General features: G+C 40.4%; 1 protein-coding gene across 21 annotated transcripts in view; it reads right to left on the bottom strand.

Annotated features, from left to right (window-relative positions):
• Positions 1 to 22,057, bottom strand: part of LIMCH1 (LIM and calponin homology domains 1) — a 356,942-nt gene that overhangs the window by 246,589 nt on the left and 88,296 nt on the right. The window lies entirely within an intron of this gene.

Below are 22,057 nucleotides of genomic sequence, written 5' to 3'. Positions count from 1 at the left end.
CCATTGGGTTGCAAAGAGTCGACCCCATGGATGTGACTGAGCAACTGAAGAACAACAACCAACCTCTGCAAACTCCTCCAGAAACAAAAGCCTGCCTCTCTGGCCTTCTTCCTGCCTCAATGTGGGTCAACAACCTGCCTTCTGTCTCTGTCCTACCTCTTTCTTGGAAGGCTTTGTGGTCTAGACCTGAGTTTGTGACAATCTTCCCCACAGGACCAGAATTACCTCTGCTCTCTCTGTTCTGCTGCTTCACAGCCCACCCTCTATTTCCTCTGTCTCCAAACCCTGAATCTCTCAGACCCTCTAGGGGTGGACCCTGCACCAATGTTTTAAACAAGATCCACCCCACCCCTACCCCAAAGAGACTCTTCCTCTAGTTTAGACTATGCATCCCTTTAAGAGGCAGGGCTAGAACTGTCATTCGCTATGCCCAGTGCCTACTGCAGGGCTGGTCACACAGCAAAAGCTCAAAAATATTTATTTAATGAAACAATCCACAGTAATTTCAACTTCAAAAAGGATGTAAGTCTTTAAATCTCTTCTTTTTCAAATGAAAGTCTCCTCCATTCCATGTCTCCCTCACCTCAAACCTCATCTGCACCCCACCCTGGGTAGCATCTCCAAACAGATCCCTAACTCAGAATGTTTCCTAATGGCAGCATCTGCTCCCCTGCTTTCCATTTATCCTTGACACTACCTCCCACCTACTGGATCAACTTTTTGTTTCCATTGAGATCTCCAATTGCCCTGTTCTCCTAACCCATCACTACTGTTTCAGCTTTGCTAACCTTTCTTTGCAGTTGGGCTGCATGACTGACAATTTTAGATGAAATCACCATCTCCTGATTTGCCAAGGCTTGGACCACAGGTACTCTGCACCTATACCCTTAAACAACTCAATTTAGTGGGTGGCTCTCTTCCCAAAACTTCAACCACCACTTCACTGAGAGTAACTTTCAAATTTATATTACTAGTCCAGTCTCTTAACAAGATCCCAATATGATGCCTAGATAGCTTCACATACATAGCTTTCTGGATAGCAACAAGTTTAGCATCTCTCCTTCCAAAGCAGATCCTTCTCCTGGTTTTCCTGTCACTTCTAAAACTACTACTAGTAGCTTTGCCACAGAGATAAATGTCAGTACCTGTCTTCTCTCTGCAACCCTCCACCCCAGTCTTCATCATTCCATTATTTTATAAGGTCTGTTCAATTTATTCCTTCACTGCCTCTCAAATCTAAATTTACCTTTCTATTTACACCACCCTAATACATCTTAACGACAGCTTATATACCAGCACTTCCCAAGAGAGCCCTCTGCAATGATGGAGATATTCTATATCTGCACTGTCCAATATGGTAGCCACAAGCCCCATGTGACTATTAAGCACCTAAAATACAGCTAGTGCACCTAAGAACAGGAATTTTAAATCTCATTTCACGTAAACAGTTACATGTGGCTCGTGGCGACCATATTGGACACTGTTAATTACTCCCCATTGTCTCAGCATAGATATAGCCAATTATAATACCACATGTGCCAGTCATTTGTTGCCTCTCAGATCCATTCCCTGCTGCCCAGCCCCGTCTCTGTTTTACATCACAGGGGACTTCTAGTTCCTAGCTGCCTCTGACAACTGGCTTTCAGGCAAGTTGTCAGTGAGCAGCTTTGGTGAACAGTGGGCAGGAGCAGTAGAAAAGTCAGGGAGCGTCTCCATCCCTAGCGTTGCCTCGGGTGGCATTTCTAGCAGTGGTCCCCTCCCTTCCAGAGTCCCAGTTCTCACTGGCAGTCTTCATCACAGTTCTGTCTCCCACTGAGCAGCCTCTCTGGGCTCAGGTCACACTATTTTCTCCCTGGATCCTTTCAGCTCTAGGAATAGTAGCACCTTCCTACCATTACTAATCTCTGGGTTGGCTCACTGTCAGTTTAGGCTTCTTAGCCCTTAAACCATTACCAATCCATCTATTAAATTCCCTCTGTTAAAATATCCAATATGGGTTTTGTTTTCCTTAGTAAAGACTGATACTCCATCCAGACGAGTCTCCTCTTTAATTTATTCTGATAATTGTTATCATGAAACCAGCCATAATCATCTTCACCATCAAAACAATATGCGATATAAAAGTACATCAGAAATCATCATTTAAACAGTGCTTATGTCAAGCATTGGGGTTTTGACATATCATAGTTCATTTTTTCCTTATAAAACCCTAGGAGGTCAATATTTTTATCCCCATTTTATAACTGAGTCCAGTGAAGCTTAGAGAGCAGCTTATGAGGTTAAATAGCAACTAAGTGACTCAGCGTGTCTCAAGAGTGCATATCAGGTCACACAAATTCCTTCCTCTCTAGTACACTATTCAGACACTGTCAATCACTCCCCATTGTCTCAGGAAAAAGTTCAATTTCCTCAGCCTGCTCTTCAGAAGAGAGTCTCAGCCACCCAGCTTTAATCACCCTTCCAGTCACAGCCCTACTTTCTCCTTATTCATATCCAGACTGACAACATGCAGCTTTCCCTACATATGTGATTAGTGTTTTCCCACCCCTATTCTATCCCTTAGGTACCTGTCAAGGCCTATTCAAAATTCAATTTGACTTCAGCATAATAATTACTGGTGCTTTGGAAACAACATTATAATTCCATCTGTGCCAGTCATTTGTTACTCAGATCCATCCCTTGCTGCCCAAACCTCCTCTCTGTTAACAGAGAGGTGATGTCTACCATTTCCAAAGCACCATCATCTCACCTTTCTCTGAAATTTCCCACTTAATAAGTTCTCATTTATTTCTCCAATGTTTGGCTTATATTCTAGCCGTGTTCTTATCTTAATAGTACCTTTATAAAATTGCAAAGTCTTTGGAGAGAAAAGATGGTGTTTTAAAGATTTTTAAAAAAATCTCTCATCAGCATCTAAGAGTGACATTTACAAATGAACTTTTAGATGATCTGCAAAATATTTGTTTAGGTCATTTACACAAGCCTTCACAGATACAGCATCATGTGATTTCTCAGGAAAAAAATGGAAATCAAAGACCTAGGTTCTGTCCAACTTCCTACTTTCACCACATCAGAGAAATAGACTCTACAGTCAAACTGCTTATGTTTTAACTCAGCTGTAGCTCCTAACATCTGTATAATTTGAGACGAGCTACTTAATGGGCTTCCCTTGTGGCTCAGCTGGTAAAGAATCCGCCCGCAATGTGGGAGACCTGGGTTCGATCCCTGGGTTGGGAAGGTCCCCTGGAGAAGGGAAAGGCTACCCACTCCAGTATTCTGGCCTGGAGAATTCCATAGACTGTATAGCCCATGGGGTCACAAAGAGTCAGACATGACTGAGCAACTTGCACTTTTACTTAACTACTAGGGCTACTGTTTTCTCACTTTTAAAATGAAAATGATAAAATGACTTCATAGTTCTACCAGGAGAAATAAATGAGCTATTTATACCAAGTGTTTACATACAATAGTGCCTGGAATATACTAAGTGCTCAATAAATGTTAGTTCTTACTAATATGACATCACCTCCCAAACCAGTGCTATGGTGGAACTGATTAAAATGCACCTAATTTCCGTAAGTCATGGAGGTAAAGATCTCAGATCCCATAATCTCCCTCTAGGTTTTATTATGGCCTTCAGAAAACAGATAGTCTATACCTATAAAACAATAATCAAATTTATTGTAAGTAGAATAATGTCAATGAGACTGTGAAAGCAAGATAAAATTGACTGTTGAAAAGTTGAAATATTTCAAAAAGCTTGTCTAAATTGAGTTATGTATCCAATAAACCCACTATATCTGATATAGCATGCCTCCTGTAGAGAAGACACATTTTCCCTGTATTTAACTAATGTATCAATTCTGGATTTTTAGGTTTGCTGTGACCAGTTTCCAAATGGTCCTTTCCCTCTGTGTGCTCTAGCTCTGATGGTCTGAGCATCAGTGACAGAGTACTGGTTGGCATGTCTTTCTTACATAGTTACAGAACACTGTCATTGTCCTTGAAATCCAGCCCCCATATATGTAGTGGAGAAGTCTAGGCCACACAGAGAGGCCACAAGTAGGTACTATGGTGTTAGTCCTACCCAAGGTCCCATTGACCTCCAGCATCATCCATGAAGCATGTGAGTAAGCGAGCCACAGATCATTCCAGCCCCCAGCCCTTAAGCTGACCCAGCAGATGCTGAATGGAACAGAGACAAGCTACCCCTGCAGAACTCTGACCCAGTTGCAGGTCTATGAGTGAAATAAAGTCTATCATTGTTTTCAGCCACTAAAGTTTGGGGTAATTAGTGGAGGCGGCACAGTAACTAGAGCAGATGGTATGTTATGTGGCAACAGCTAACTGAAAAAGGCAGTGTCTTCTACCTGCCCCTACCTTAGTGAATCTTCCTCAAAACTGCCACATTGGTCAAGGAAGGTGGTCCAGGGCACGGTATCATTTTAAATTTAAATCTGATCATTTTTTATTTGTTTAATTAGTGACGACAACGTGTATTACTTGCTGCACCTGGGAAATTTGTGGTTGCTCTTTTGTGCAAGAAAACATCATCCCTCTCTCCCCAAATCAAATGAATATAATAAGAGAAATTAGAAAAATGCATCAGAGTAGTATAGATTTCTGAAGACTACAAAAACAGAGAATCCAACTGGATTGTTCATTTTCTCTATTAATAAAATGATATGGTATGAGCCCTAAAACAAACATTAATAATAAGCTGTATGAAAAATATAAACACAATCATGTTCCAAAATAATACCTGATAAAGCTATGCTGCTACTGAGTCATAAGTTTTATAACTCTAATGGATCAAATATTTTTACTGACAAAATCATTACTGTAATAAAAGATACTGAGCTAGCTATTCCATCAATATCATAAAAACCCAAACTCATGCAGGTAAAACAAAAAGACAGGTGTCTCAGATCCGGGAACTAAATAAAAACAGAAATAAAGGAATATTTAAAAAACAAAAGGACGTATTGCATAGCACGGGAACCCTGTTTAATATTATGTGGTAGCCTGGATGGGAGAGGAGTTTAGGGAAGAATGGATACATGTATATGTATGGCTGAATCCCCTTGCTGTCTACCTAAAACTATCACAACATTGTTAATTGACTATACTCCAATACAAAATAAAAAGTCCTTTAAAAAGTAATAAGTTTTAAATATTGGGAACATATTCAATATGCTATGATAAACCAGAATGGAAACGAATATGAAAAAGAATTTATACACACACACACACACACACACACACACGGTGGTGATTCAGTCGCTAAGTCATGTCCGACTCTTGCAACCCCATGGACTGTAGCCTGACAGGCTCCTGTGCCCATGGGATTCTCCAGACAAGAATACCGCAGTGGGTTGCCATTTCCTTCTCCAATATATACACATATATATGTATAAATAGTCACTTTTCTGTATAGCAGAAATTAAACACAGCATTATAAATCAAAAGGAATGTTAAAATATGAACTCACCAACTGGATAAGTAATTATATTAATAGGTATAAATGAACAAGGACTTTCTAAATCTTTAGGGTCAAGTCAGAAACCACCACCACTGGATATGGTGTCTGAAGCCCGAGTCCATCCTTAGGAACAGGTTAACGTAGCCAAAATGATTAACAAAACTCTTGGCATTCTAGAGTAACCACAGCAGTTAACAATGTAGGGCTTAAATAATTCATCAAACTTGGAGCGTTAAATGTATCTGTGTACTGAGTCAAAGCAACCAAACGCAGAAGTCCTTACCAGCATGTGTGCAGGATGGCTGTTTGCTTGCTTGCTAAAAATCATTTTAGGCAGGGTATGAAACAAATCTAAAAGAAGACTAAATAGACAATGCCAACCACTTGGAAATGCATGCGAGTTTAAGCTACATTCTCAGAAGGTGATTTAAAATAATAACTGAAGATCACATGCAGCTGACCTTGCACACAACTGGACTAAAGCCATGTCCTCTCCAAGTCCCCAGGCCCAGTTCTAAGGACCAATTCTAGCAGTGTCTCTCTCTCCAATCCACACAACCCACTGGTCCAACCTCCTCATTCCTGGCTCACTCTTCTCCTTTTAGGGGCAAAGGGGACACACCCAGATGTGGTCAACTAGAATTTGCTCACAATATTGTTTGATACATTAAAGAACAAGTCATCCTTTTTTCTAAAGCCATACTTTTAAACACTATAATTGATAGCAGTCTCCCCTTTGTTCATCTCAGAATAGCCAGCTATTGTTTACCTTCAAAATTGGGAAAATTGTATTCTAGAAAAGAAAATGCACGTAAATATTTACAATAGTCAAGCCCACGGAGAAATACAGTATATTTAATGGCTATATCTACAGTATTCACGTCAATAATCCCGAACTAACCAGTTAAACGAATGCGTTTGCATTAAATTTGACAATGTCCTTGAATGCGCACTCACACACACACACACACATAACACACTCATGCACAGGTGCACGCACAGCTGTAAAACCCTCAGGAATAGGTTTTCTGTGCTATCAGAACATCTGATGCAGAATTAGAGAAGGCCAGGACTTGGATCTCCCATTTTCTCACCACTGAGCATAGAATTGCCCTTAAAGCACATCTACCATGTGTGAAAATAGCCTAATAATCAGATCAGATTCACAAATACTCCCTAGAAGATTGCCTGCTGGGAATGAGGACGTGCCTGGCATAGCTTACGTCTCGGCTTTATCTTTTAGAAATATCTGTAAAATGTGCACTACCACTAGACGCACCACCTGGAGTCACACTCAGAGGGCTATTCAAATGTGACAGATTTCTGAGGAGCCTCCTGGGCAAACATACCAGGAGGGGCGCAGCACGCTCAGCGCAGCGCGAACAGCTGGCCACGCCCACTCCCAGACACTCGGCTGCTCTGCTTCCAGATGGACATTCTCCCTCTCCTGATCACCCGCCCATTGGAAAAAGCTCCATTTTTATTAGTTTCCATTTAGCAAACGTTTCCATTTTTTAAGAATGCAAGTGGAAGCCTTTAACAACTTCTCTACCATCTGATGAAATGGAAATTTAATTTTGGTTTAACTGAATAAAGGAGTGATTAAAGAGAACCAGTTGGCTGTTAAATGGACTCACTCTCTTATTTACCGAGCAGCCTCTGTCCCAGACCTTGAAGGAGTTTATATTGTAGCGGCGGGTAAAAACATTAAGCGTGCATAAATTGCAAATAGCAGTCAGGGTATGAAGGGGGCATGAAGGCAATTATGGAAGAGGGCAGTGGGGGAAGGGGGTGATTTCCATGAGCTGGGAGGACAGGATTGGACAAGCCTCTCCAAAGCAATGGTATTTAAACTTAGCTCTGAAGGATGAGTAGGAGATGACCAGGTTAAGAGTGCCAGAAGGGACTGGGGCAAGAAGAAAGTGGGTGACTATCAACAGAGTCATTGGTGACTCACGTAGCGCTTAAGTGTTGTCCAGGGTCAGAAGGGATGGTTCAGTGTGTCATACTGTGATACTGTGATTAATAATAATAACAAGTATATACTTGGGAAAAAGTACTCAACAATTACACAAATATACCTAGAAAAAGGCATACAAACAATAAGACACTCTAAAAGAGAAAAGAAAAAAGGACATGAACAGAAATCTTACAAAGGGAAAAATATATATATATGCTAAGATGTCCAACTTAACTAATGTTCAAAGCAAATTAAAGCAAAGAGATACCATTTTCTCCGTTTTACTGACAAAGATAAAGAGACTAGTAACCTCGGCACTGGGGCAGGTGTGGCGTGAGAAGTCCTCTTGTCTCTGCAGTCCTTCTAGAACACCACCTGGCCACCGATCAACAGCCCACAGTGAGAGCATATCTTTTGTTGGCAATCCCAAATCCAATACAGTGAAGTAGGAAGGGTGTGAGTGATTTCCCAGAACATAGCAGGCACTGGAGTACATACACAAATATTTACCGAGCACCTAGAACATACAAGGCACAGGTACTGTGGGTGCCGCAAAGATGAGTAAGATTTTCTCTATCCCCAAGAGCTAGTTTATCAGTTAGGGGCAGCAGAAAAGTACACCTTTAGATATAAGTCGGGTCAGACTATGGTAAACATAAAAGAGATGCAAATAAAATGCTTCAGGCTCATCCCCAAAGAAGAAAGAGCCATCTTATTTTGAGGGCTCAAGGAAGACATGGCATCTAAAATCGGCCTTGTGGTACAAGAGAGGGATGCAGGAATCAGATTTAGATAACTCCTGGGGATGCGAGGGTGGACAGGTGCTGACCCTGCCTCTTAAGAGTCTACAGTCTGGCAAGGACAAGTGTGATGAGAAGACAAAAGTTCAGGGAGCTATGAGAATATCATAAAGGCAAGCATTAAAAAAGACAACAGACTCCATCGTTAATGAAAATATACCGAACTGAAACTCAAATTCAGTGCTGGTGGGAGAGTCAGTTGGCATAATCAGTTTGAGAAGCAACGAACTGATGAAAATCTAGAAAGCCTGGAGATAACACAGCTCACGGGACTCAACAATTACACAAACAAATCTAGAGAAACTTTGTACGGGACATGTGCAAATTGTTCCCTCCAGCAAGACTTGCCACGGTGAAAAACTGACAAATCCTAAGTGTTTACTGGGCTTCACTCGTAGCTCAGTCAGTAAAGAATCTGCCTACAGTGCAGGAGACCTGGTGCCAATCCCTGGGTCAGGAAGATCCCCTAGAGAAAGCAATAGCAACCCACTTCAGTATTCTTGCCTGGAAAATCCCCATGGACAGAGGAGCCTGGCGGGGTACAGTCCATAGGGTCACAAGAGCTGGACATGACTTAGTGACTAAACCAGTACCACCAAGTGTTTATTAACAGATGGTATGAACAAACAATGCTTCTTTCGTATAACAAAATTCAGGAGCAAAATGATGAATTAGAATTACACAAATAAATCTCAAGGCAAAGAAAACTGGTTACAGAATGATTCAATCAGTGTGATACTAATTCTATACAGTTCAAAAAGATGCAAAACAATATTATACATAGTTTATGGATACACATATATGGGGAAAATATAAAAGTGTACATGGGAATGATAAAACAAAATCAGGCTAGTGGTTGCTTCTAAATATGCAAAGAGTATAATTGGGGAGAGGTATAGAATGGGTTTTAGATATATGTACTCCCTTCCCTGCTCTTGAAACCAGGACAACACCTATCATCTCTGAGTCCTCAGCATCTACACTATGCCCCACAACTTATCAGTCCTCAAAAGTCTGTTGAAGAGTCAGCAAATCAACATATGAGCGTTTCTTGGATGCTTGCCTCCATGGCTTTGTTTGAGCATATCACTCCTTTCTACTACTGTCTCCTAACTGTGCAACAGATGCAAATGTTTATATACAATCCAGGGAATCTAAATGGTTGGAAAACCCAGTGATAAGCTGACATAATGGCTGCCCTTAGAAAGTCAGTCGTAATATGAAAAAGCTACTGAAGTAGGAGATGGGTAAGGTTGAAATGGTATTCCCAAAACAGAGTGACTTTCCCAAACAACCCTGAAGATATTTATAGTGAAGTGAGAAATCTACTTGGGGCAAAACTTAGGAAAGGGATTCAGGAACCACATCACCTCAAAGACTTCAGGATTCTTGCTCAATGACCGCCCAAAATTCCACCTCAAATTCCTGGTCACATCACTGGAAGCCATCTGTGTGCTCCCCTCATTGCTCGGTTCTGTTTTCCCACGGTCTTCTGGACATCTCCATCCATACTAATGGTAGGAATTCAAGCAGTCCCTGAGAGCTGTTTGTAGGTCAACCATTGTTAGGAGGAGTAAAGAATTTTTGCCTTCACCATGGCCCAAAGTGAGCTACCATGTGTTAAGTCTGAACTCTGGAAGATAATACCCTATTTCAGATTCACAGCCAATTCATCATCCAAGACATATTTTCAAACTGAGAGTCAGCATAGCAAGCTAATGTACCACCTCACACGGAGGGACTTATAAGTCTGTCTATGAAATGCTCTAGAGGGCATCAGCAGGGGAAATATTCTAGGTTATCTGCAGTGAAGAAATCTATGCACTAAACAGCTATAGTAAAGGTTCTGAAAGGAAGCAAGAGAAGCCTTCAAATGAAGACTGGGAACAGTGAAGGCATTGAGACCAGCTATTTGATAACTTGATGCAAATTAGCCTTCACAACAAGGAAATAACTTCAAAAAGGAGCTAAGAAGTAGCAGGCGGTGGTTGCCATGGCAGCAAAAGCACATTTTGCCTCTTTGCAGTTTTTTCTGTACTGGAGGGATGGGGGTTCTGTAGTTGAGATCTTGAGCCTAGAGGAGGAACCAGGCAGGGGCTGGGTTGTCTTATGATAGAGAAAATAAAAGACTTTGTGCAGAAAGCCTGTCCTAGGGCTTATGAGGAAGCATAGTGGAAGTGAAGACTCCCTCAAGGAACATGGCCTAAGCCAAAGGAAGAGGATGGGGTGGGTGGAACTTAGCTCAAGAGATGAATCTTTGTGCATCATAAAAAGAAGAAAGAAAAGCCAACAGTGTAATAATTGAATGTGCAGCGCCACCCAAAATGTAGAAGCTTGAAGTGAGCACTGTAATAAGGCAGCCAATTTCAAGGCAGTTCTTTGAAACCAGGAACTGCAGGTCTGTGCCATGCAAAGCTTTTTCATGCTTTCAAAACTTAAAATATTTCTGCTTTCAGCTACAGGATTTGAGATGAAGCATGAAATGTCGCAAGCTGATACAACAGGCCAATCTTCAAATATTCCTGAACCAGCCCTTGATTGGGAAGGGAAAGACCCAGGAGGAAGAAAAACTCCCAGGACTTGGAAAGACAATAGGGTATAGAACAGGAAGTTTTCTTTTGACCATGAAAACAAATGTTCTAAAAATACCTTTTGAAGCTATTTCTTTTTTCCCCATGTAATATAAATAATTTTCAGTTACCTGTACTTCTAAAGACTAACATGAGAAGGGAAAGGAGACGCTATGTGGGAATGAGTTTCTGTGAACTCTTTCCTCATAATAATATTTCACCTCCTATACTATGATAAACTAGTATTCTACTAGTATACTACTAGCTTATTCTATGATAAACTATACACACAAAGTAGATTACCCCATTTAACTCTCAGCCTATTCTGATCAAGGACAATTTTAGACTATTTCAAATATGCAAGTACCCCTAGATTATACAGCAACATTTCCCACAATTTTTACATTGCAAAATTAAATTTTCTGCCTTACGATTTTACTCCCTCCAGCAAATTTGTTCCATGGACATTTATGAAGTGCCAACAATCTGCTAGGTACCTCACTTAATTCTCATATCTACCTAATTTTCCTAATACAGTTCACCCAGTATTCGTATTCTGATGTTACTTCCCAAATACTGTAATTTTCTAAGTGCCTCAAGTCAAATAAATCTATAGAAAGTAATTGATACAACATGTTAACAGGACTTCAATAAAAAGAGCAATACATCTTGTTCCTGATTAGAAAAATTCCAGTATTATAAATATATCACACTTCCCCAAACAAAATATAAATTCAATTTGTATCAATGTATGAGTTGAATTGTGTTTCCCCTAATTTAAATGTTGAAATCCTAACCCCATAGAACCTCAGAATGTGACCTCATTCAAAAATAAGGTCATTACAGACATAATTAATTAAGCTGAGGTCATACTAGAGTAGGGAGACCCCCTAATCCAATTGACTGCTGTCTCTACAAAAGGGGAAATAGGGGGGATTTTTTTAACTTATTTTATATTGAAGTACAGTCAGTTAACAAGCGTTGTGATAGTTTCAGGTATACAGCAAAGTGGTTCAGTTATACATATACATGTATCTATTCTTAAATTCTTTTCCCATTTAGGTTGCTACATAATATTGTGCAGAGTTCCTTGTGCTATACAGTAGGTCTCTATTGGTTATCCATTTTAAGTATAGCAGTATATGTATGTCAGTCCCAAATTCTCTCACTATCCCTTCCTCCCACCAAAAGGGGAAGTTACAGATGCAGGCACATACATGGGAGAAGGCCATGAAGCAGCCCAGGAGGAGGCCCAGAACAGACCTTTCTCTTGAAGTCCTCAAAAGGAACCAACCAGGCCAACACCCAGATGTTGGACTTCTTTCCTCCAGAGCACTGAGACAATCACTTGTTTTTTAAGCCATCTGGTTGGTGACACTTTGTAACAGAAGCCTTAGCAAACTGGCATAAGTAACATCCCCATAAACAAGCTTTAATGCTTGAAATTACTTCAATCTCATATTCAAGCCACTTCACAATCTTGATCCCAACCTATTTATCTGGATATTTTTTTAAGTATGAGAAAAAAATGACATGGACATTCTAGGAATCTAGCCTAAGGAGACAGGTGGAAATGTACAGAGATTCATGTACAAGGGAAAATGTTCTTCACAACACTGTTTCTAATAGGTTAACTGACTCAATGGACATGAGCTTGAGCAAGCTCTGGGAGTCGGTGATGGACAGGCAAGCCTGGCGTGCCGCAGTCCATGGGGTCACAATCGGATATGACTGAGCGACTGAACTCAACTGAAAAAAGAAAGCAATCTACAAGTTTATTCCTTGCCATCTAGCATGGGACACCAACAAATACATTTATTCAGTTATAATAAACTGGTATGAACTGTTAAGGGAAGAGAGAGGTAGGAACACCTAATTGTGCTTAGGAGATTAAAGAAGACTAGCACAGGTGGCAAACCTGGGAATTCTCTTAGAGAACAGTCCTTCAGAAGGACAGTGAGACAGAGAGCATTCCAGGCACAGGGAGCAGCTAAGATACAGTGGTGGCAAAGTGGGGGCAAACAAAAACCCCTTGGAATCTAAAAAAGCCACCTGGAGTTTGTGAGAAGTGGGTTGGAGGGTGCAGAGGGCAGGAAGAGAGACTAAGAGGTTTCAGGGCCCTAACTGAAGTGGGCTGTCTATGATACACCAAGGGCATTTAAAAAATAAAGAAGAGTGTGGCGTACACCACATGACCACAGAGGAGTGTGGGGAAAATATCAGGTTTCCTACTTCATCAGTGTTTGATACAATAATACATTAGTATAGTGACATATACAGTTTCTAAATGTATTTCTATACAATAAACTGAGTCAACCTAGATAATGAAACTCACCTTGTTCCTCAAAGCTTTTGCTGAGTCAGCAACATCAACCCAAGAGAAAACTGGGGAACCCATGATAGCTAGAGGATAGGGACTTCCTTTTGAGATGGTAAAAATGTTCCAAAATCGATCGTGGTGATGCTTGCCCAACTCTGTGAATATCCTAAAGACATGATTTTCATACCTTAAGTGGGTGAATTATATGGTATTGTATATGAACTATTTCTCCAAAAGCTATCCAAAAACTAAAAAGAAAAAAGAGCTAGAGAATTGTGCTTCTTTTTTAGATGACAACTCCTGGAGTAGGAAATGGCAACCCACTCCAGTATTCTTGCCTGGAGAATCCCACTGACAGAGGGGCCTGGTGGGCTGCAGTCTGTGGGGTCACAAAGAGTCGGACACACCTGAGCAACTGAACACACACACATACATACATGACAAACGTATCTAGTTCCTGGGTCAGTGCAGGTCAAGGGGAGAGCAGGAAACACTTCGGAGCACTATGATAAATGAAAGCATTTCTTCACCTGTGGGGGGACAGACAAGTGCAGGCAGCTGAACCTGCAGGTATAATGTAGCTTCCAAATAAGGGATCAGAAAGCTGTGGTGGTATGGAAGCCCTCTGAGTCAGACCCAGGACCCTACCCTGGACTAGTCAGCCTTACTTCTCCAAACAGTGGTAGGGTTTTCTGGCCTGCTGCTGCTGCTAAGTCACTTCAGTCGTGTCCGACTCTGTGTGACCCCATAGACGGCAGCCCACCAGGCTCCCCCGTCCCTGGGATTCTCCAGGCAAGTTTCTGGCCTACCCAAGCCTAAAGCAGCCTCCGAAGCTGAGGCTCTAGAAAATAGAAAAATCCCGTCTTCCATCCTGACTACTTACACCTGCGTGGACACACACACACAGGGTTAATACAAAGTCTGCAGAACAGTACTGACTTTTCACTAGAGTCAATGTACTGTGATATTTTCTATTCCATTTCCTCTTTTAAAATGCTAGTCACAACCCACTAGCTTGATTTGATTATTCTCGAAAGGGTCACAACCAGCAGTTTAGAAACCACTGTTTTGTGGGTAAGAGGTGAGACAAATGGGCATTTGTCTCAATCTGCTCTTCTCCACTGTTCCACATTCCTGGGATCTAGAATTAATCCACTGGACAAGAATTTTCCCTCAGTTTAATAAAAGATGGAGTGATTAACATATGTTCCATATTATAAAAAACAGATTTTTAAGAACAGATGTGCAAATCCTAACTCCATTACTTTATTTAAAAAAACATTTGGTTTTCCTTGAAGATTCCATGGATCATAGTCATCTAGTTTGGATTGACATCACTGAATAATAATAAAAACAGCATTTTGCTGCCTAACAATCATGTTACTTATTTCCAGACATAGATGCAAATGGTTATCTTGTTAAAGAAGCAAAAACCAGTATTTAGCCCTGCTTACCCAAAGCCCCTGAGCCTTCTCACACAACACTTGCTCCTCTTGTAATGAAATACATTAATTTATCCTTCAAATTTGTCTCTGATGCTTCCATTAACACTGCTCCACATCAGAAGCTTCAACTCAGAAACACACACACTAACATCATTCTTCCTTTTCCTCTCACGCTAATTCAATTTCTGAAGTCATTTTCCATTTTAAAGACAGTTTGAGAGATCAAGGAAAACATTAGGGATTTTATCACTTCTCTTTAGATAAAGCATTACCAATTAGATTTACATACAAGCTTTTACTAGTTTAATCATAAACACATGGTTTATTCCTTTAAATTCCAGCTAATTGCCTTCGGGCTCATGTTGTCTTCCACCACTTACTCAGCACATCTCTCCATTTGTTCACCATTCCAGAAAGGTTAGAGGATGTGAGGCACATTAACTCATTAGCTGGTATGAAAATAAAGCAGTTGTCGGCATTCAAAACTCACTTTATTCCAGCTATTTCCATGCTGAGCTCTGAATACTGCACTTCTAAAAGTTATGGTTCCACTAACCTTCTGTGTTTGTGAATCTCTTAGGATAATGTTCCCTTTCTGATTGGTTAGGGATCTAGTTGTTCATCTGTTTTATAACATACACTTGTATGAGGCAGTCATAGACTCAGAGGTTTCAAAAGTGCAACAGGAATAGGATGGCTACTCTAAACCCCCTAGATCCTACTGCATACCCCATCCCACGCCATGCTGCCCAGATCTACCAGCTCCCATCTGCACTTCAAACAAGGGATGAGGGCCAGAATGGAGACTTTCTCCCAACTATGTTCCAACTGAACCTGCAGTTTACAACTGCTCCCCTCATCTTCAGTTTGGATATGAACCAGTAGCAAACCCTTTGACAAGAAGGACCTATCTTAGAACAATCACTCAATGTACTGAAGCTTCAAACCATAACCGTTTAGGGAAACTTCATTCTATCACACTTCAACTTCTCAGTTCTTTTCACAATGGCAATTCTCTAAGAATCCATTCATGGAGGGAAACAAAACCCACTTTAAGTTGACATATATTTATCTCAGCCACAAGGAACCAAAGTTCTCCAAAGATTGCATTTGGTTTTACTGAACCATTCTGGGAAAGTGCTGTGGAAGAGAAAGGGGCTGCCAAGACCAACAGATAATAAAGCAAGATATCATTCAGTAGCTACCCCATCTCCAGAACAGACAGAAACTCAAGTTATCATGCAAAATTAATTTCCATTTTTAGGCTAAGTAAATTCCATTGGAAAAGGACTGTGGAAAGATACAAGTCAGCAAACAGATAACACTTCATTTATTTTTATGCTTTCCTTGAATATCTAATTGGAAGAACTAATTGTAACAGTCTACTTTTACTGTTTTTCTTGAAAATACTAAAAGAGTGCTTAAATTGCAATATTCATTGCTGAAAAATTTAAGGATGAAAATTCCACAGGTGCCTCTGATCCTTTCCACTTTATGGTTACTTTACAAGGGCTCTCATTTCAGAGGGCTGCTGTCGTTCTCCACCTAAACTAACACTGAGGAAGAGTGGATGGGTTGAGTTCACCTCTCACAGACAATCAATGAACCGATCATCAATCAGAGGCTTAAGACCCTAATATGATTCCTACAGGTTAATAGAGAAAGGGGAAGCAGTGAAGAGTCTCTTACTCTCTACCTATGAAAGCATATACTGGTTATTCAGCAAGACCATCTGAGCCAGTAGAAGTTGGCAACATCACCAATAAATCACCCAGCACTGTGACCTCAGTCTGATGATCTAGTCATTAAACAGAGACTGTGGATGCACAGATTTAGGCAAAATATAGTCCAAAAGAAGATTTCTTTTATGAGTATGATATCCATAACCACTTGGGAAGGGAAGATTGTCCTAAGAGATATTCAAATCCCCAACATTGAGCAAGAGTGAAAATCCCATTGCTGTGAGGGTCAACCCAGGGGTCTCTGAGGTTTCTAGGGATGGTCCTCCTTAGGGCAGATGGTACCTCATGTTGCTGTACTTGGCGAGGGCTGATGGTTGTGTCAGCGTCTCTGTTCCAGGGTTATTTGGGGAGGGAAGCACTGCTGTGATATGCTGGCTGCCTAATGAGAGGTAGAGATGCCAGGCAAAGAAGCCATTGTGTTGAGCAATGAAGAGTCACCACAAACACAAATAAGGTACTGGCCTGACACCCACCAAACAGTTCCAGGACCAGTGACTTATCTTGAAGGTCAAGCTCGTGTATCGGTATGCATTTTTCCCCAAAGTCTATAACTGTATAACATCCTCATCACTTCTCAAAAAAACTACAAAAATAAACTAACGCTATGAACAACAGAGAGAAAAAATACACACACATATGGCACTGAAAAGTTACCAAGTGACTGTTTAGGAGTATCAAAAATAGAATTTTGTACAAAGGAAACCTGCCAGATCTTAAAACTCAAGCCAAACAAATGTCTTAAGTTTGGGGAACTATTCAGACTCAGGCAAACTGGAAGAGCTCTTCTGTTTGTGAGCCATTCCTGCACGCATTTCAACTCCCTTCAGTCCCATTGACAATACCTACCCAGACTGAAACAGTTGCACTGTCATAGCTTTCTCTGAAGGATATGTGCAGCCTTTTCTACCAACCACAGTTTTACATAGGTCTAGGTCAGCCTGCATTTCCTTGAGCCAATGGATTTTATGTGGGTACATCCTTCAAAACAAAGCCAGCAACACAGAAGGAAGTTTGCCGAGTTGCTTATATTAATAGCTCTCAACCCCTGAGGCCAGAGAAATCTGCTTATATCCTTTGTACACTGGAACTGGAGACGTGGCAGCACCTGCTCCGTGAGTCTCTTTCCCAGCCAAGCTGCTCCCTTGCTTAACTGAGGACACTCCCTTTTATCTGGCAGGAGAGCTTTCTGTCACCAGGTGTATGTTTGAGGTTTTTAGAAAAGAGGTTAGGCATTGCTTACAAATACTGTTTATCCACAGAACTTCATTTCTCCTAGAAAATGGTGCTTTTGGATCACACGTGAGGTTTTGAAAAATACAGCTGCCCTGGCTTCCTGTAATCTGGAAATCTTTACAAGATGAAAGCATGGTTTCATTGGATAATAATCCATTTGCAATAAGAGTAAGGTCCATACTACTATTAAATGTGTTTATCCACTGATTCATCTGAATATTCCTTGATTTGCTTTAAATACTATAATCAACTGTTGTTACTTAATTCAACATAGATTTAAGAAAGCAATTTGGAGTCTCACAGGTGGTCTGAACTCACAACATTGCTCATATTTGCTGCATTCCCAGAGTAGAAAGAAAAAGACACACAATATGTTGTTTTTTTTTTTTTTTCCTCTTTACGTTGGAGCATGGAGACACAAAGCTTTTATGCAGGAACTCATTCCCCAAATTTGAGATTGACGCTTGCTAGTTTATGTTTCCATTTAAACAAATCTCTAACTAAGCACACGTGAAAACGATATGACCTTTCCTTAGATAAAAATCTAGCATCAAACATTGGCAGGCAAAATTTAAATCACTTCCTGAATTGCTAACAGTTACACAAAAAAGAGAGTCACCAAAACAACACGTTCATACTTCTCCCTTCCATTTACATAGCATTCCTCTTTCCAAATTAAAAAACATAGTTTCCCAGCAATTACTGTTTATTGTGGTTAAGCTACTGATGCCTAATAATGTAATTACATGTGATAAAAAGGAGTGAGGAGGGAGAGGAGACATGTGCCGCTGAAATGATTAAAACTCAACCTGTTATTATTTCCATATTGCATCACTGTAACATGAATGCATTTGTGAGAAGCTGTGCTCGGACTTCTGAGCGTTAGAAAGTTTCTGCCTTCAACCAAGGCAACCAAAATGAGCACACAAAGTTTGTTTTGAAAATACAGGTGATTTCAGCCCACAATGGAGACCCACACTAGTGAAGGTCTCATTATCGAAATAAATTATTCTGATTTCACTCATTGGCTCCACAAAAAAACACTGAGAGCTGTGTATGCCAGGGGACCTGCTAAACATTCGTACAACACTGAATCTATTTTAGACACGGCTCTAAATGGCCAAACTCGTGTCTTCTGTAAAATGCATTTTTGGGAGCTGTTCTGGCCCATCTGTCCTCTTTTATTTTAAAATTAACGTCTAAGAGAAGAAATCACAACCCCTGTTTCCTGTGCCATCTCCAGCTTCCCACTAACCCAAGAGTTTAGGGGCAGAGAGAGACAAGAAACAAACCTGATTCTAATCACTCTCTCTTTCCTTAGCAGAGGTCCACTCCCCAAAATATAAAATTAATATATTTTTAGCCTGTACTATTGTTAGTTTATACCAGCAAAAGAGTTTATGTGAGCAAAGTAGACACTTAAAATTAATTTTTTTTAATAAAAGATCTTTCATTCTGTAGAAAGTTAAAATAAAACTCAAGGAGAAGAAAAGTAGAGATTATTACATACCACTTAGCAACCTAAGCTCCTAAATGAAATAGCACTATTCAGAAATCTGAACTCTTCACCATTTAGAAGAGCATTTTTAAAATATCTGTGAAAGATTCTCTTTCTAATTCATTTTCCAAATCCCATGCATATTTTAGATGTTGGGGGGGACAAAAATTCCAAATATTTAATAGAAATTCCACTCCCACCTTCATTTTCCCTCATATTAAAACTAAAGTACAATGATGCCTTTACCAGAGAGAAAAAAAAATCACAGATTTGTGAAACATTCTAAGTATTGAAGTCTTTCTCTTTAGAAACTCACAAACAGAGCAAGAGTATCAAGCCAACAAATCTACAACAAATAGTATTTTTTAATACATATAAATTAGGTCTTTAGGATGGACTGGTTGGATCTCCTTGCAGTCCAAGGAACTCTCAAGAGTCTTCTCCAATACTATAGTTCAAAAGCATCAATTCTTCGGTGCTCAGCTTTCTTTAAAGTCCAACTCTCACATCCATAAATGGCTATTGGAAAAAACATAGCTTTGACTAGACGGACCTTTGTTGGCAAATAATGTCTCTGCTTTTTAATATGCTGTCTAGGTTGGTCATAACTTTCCTTCCAAGGAGCAAGCGTCTTTTAATTTCATGGCTGCAATCACCATCTGCAGTGATTTTGGAGGCCCCCAAAATAAAGTCTGTCACTGTTTCCATTGTTTCCACATCTATTTGCCATGAAGTGATGGGACCGTTTCTTCGTTTTCTGAGTGTTGAGTCTTAAGCCAACTTTTTCACTCTCCTCTTTCACTTTCACCAAGAGGCTCTTTAGTTTTTCTTTAGTTGTGCAAGGAGATCCAACTAAAGGAAATCAGTCCTGAATATTCATTGGAAGGACTGATGCTGAAGCTGAAACTCTAATACTTTGGCCACCTGATGCGAAGAACTGACTCACTGGAAAAGACCCTGATGCTGGGAAAGATTGAAGGCAGTAGGAGAATGGGACGACAGAGGATGAGATGGTTGGATGGCATCATCGACTCAATGGACATGAGTGTGAGTAAGCTCCGGGATGATGGACAGGGAAGCCTGGCGAGCTGCAGTCCACAGGGTCGCAAAGAGTTAGACATGACTGAGCAACTGAAATGAACTGAAATTAGGTCTTTACTCAAGATATTACTAATAGATTTTATTCATAAAAAAGCTATTAGATTTTCATCTTTCATTAAAACTGAACTAAATTTTTTTTAAATTATACTTTACAATTCTGTATTGGTTTTGCCATACATTGACATGAATCCACCACGGGTGTACATGCGTTCCCAAACATGAACCCCCCTCCCACCCCCCTCCCCACAACATCTCTCTGGGTCATCCCCGCGTACCAGCCCCAAGCGTGCCATATCCTGCATCGGACATAGACTGGCAATTCGATTCTTACATGATATTATACATGTTTCAATGCCATTCTCCGAAATCATCTCACCCTCTCCCTCTCCCACTGAGTCCAAAAGTCCACTATACACATCTGTGTCTTTTTTGCTGTCCTGCATACAGGGTTATCATTGCCATCTTTCTAAATTCCATATATATGTGTTAGTATACTGTATTGGTGTTTTTCTTTCTGGCTTACTTCACTCTGTATAATCAGCTCCAGTTTCATCCATCTCATCAGGACTGATTCAAATGTATTCTTTTTAATGGCTGAGTAATACTCCATTGTGTATATGTACCACAGCTTTCTTATCCATTCATCTGCTGATGGACATCTAGGTTGTTTCCATGTCCTGGCTATTATAAACAGTGCTGCGATGAACATTGGGGTACATGTGTCTCTTTCAATTCTGGTTTCCTCCATGTGTATGCCCAGCAGTGGGATTGCTGGGTCATAAGGCAGTTCTATTTGCAATTTTTTAAGGAATCTCCACACTGTTCTCCATAGTGGCTGTACTAGTTTGCATTCCCACCAACAGTGTAGGAGGGTTCCCTTCTCTCCACACCCTCTCCAGCATTTATTGCTTGCAGATTTTTGGATCGTAGACATTCTGACTGGTGTGAAGTGGTACCTCATTGTGGTTTTGATTTGCATTTCTCTAATAATGAGTGATGTTGAGCATCTTTTCATGTGTTTGTTAGCCATCCGTATGTCTTCTTTGGAGAAATGTCTATTTAGTTCTTTGGCCCATTTTTTGATTGGGTCGTTTATTTTTCTGGAATTGAGCTGCAGGAGTTGCTTGTATATTTTTGAGATTAGTTGTTTGTCAGTTGCTTCATTTGCTATTATTTTCTCCCATTCGGAAGGCTGTCTTTTCACTTTGCTTATATTTTCCTTTGTTGTGCAGAAGCTTTTAAATAAATTTTATTTTACTGATCTCTATAATAAATTTTAGATATGCATTTTCATATTTTCTCCAAGTAACCTCCATGCAAGAGATGAGATGCAATGCAAGTTGAATCAAGAATCCCCAGAAATCCATGAGATCCTTGACTTTCAAAGGCAAAGAAGGTAGGAAGAAAGACTGAAATCACTGCCACCTATACATGTAGCACCAGGTGAAACAGACTCCAAGTGAGAAAGCACCAAATAGCATGTACGTGCATGGTAAGTCACTTCAGTCATGGCCGACTCTTTGCCCGCCAGGCTCCTCTGTCCATGGGATTATCCAGGCAAGAATACTGGAGTGGGTTGCATGCCCTCCTCCAGGGGATCTTCCCAACCCAGGGACAGAACCTGTGTCTCTTGTGTCTCCTGCATTGTTAGGCATTACCACTAGCACCACGTGGGAAGCCCAACAAAACTGCACAAATAGCACTAAATGAAATACTGAATGAGACAGGAGTGAAATCTAACATGAAGGAATAGAATCTGTGAACAGTGAGAGTCTAAGACTTAAGATCTTCGACTTAAGATCTTCTTATTCTGCTACTTCATAATTGGAGTCATTGAGAGTGTCACTAATCTTGTTTATACGTGGTCACGATAGAATTCGGTCTGCCCATATTACCAGAAACAGAC

The sequence above is a fragment of the Oryx dammah genome, unplaced genomic scaffold, assembly GCF_014754425.2.
Source record: "Oryx dammah isolate SB20612 unplaced genomic scaffold, SCBI_Odam_1.1 HiC_scaffold_3, whole genome shotgun sequence".
Taxonomy (NCBI): domain Eukaryota; kingdom Metazoa; phylum Chordata; class Mammalia; order Artiodactyla; family Bovidae; genus Oryx; species Oryx dammah.
This window is presented reverse-complemented; position numbering and strand designations above follow the sequence as displayed.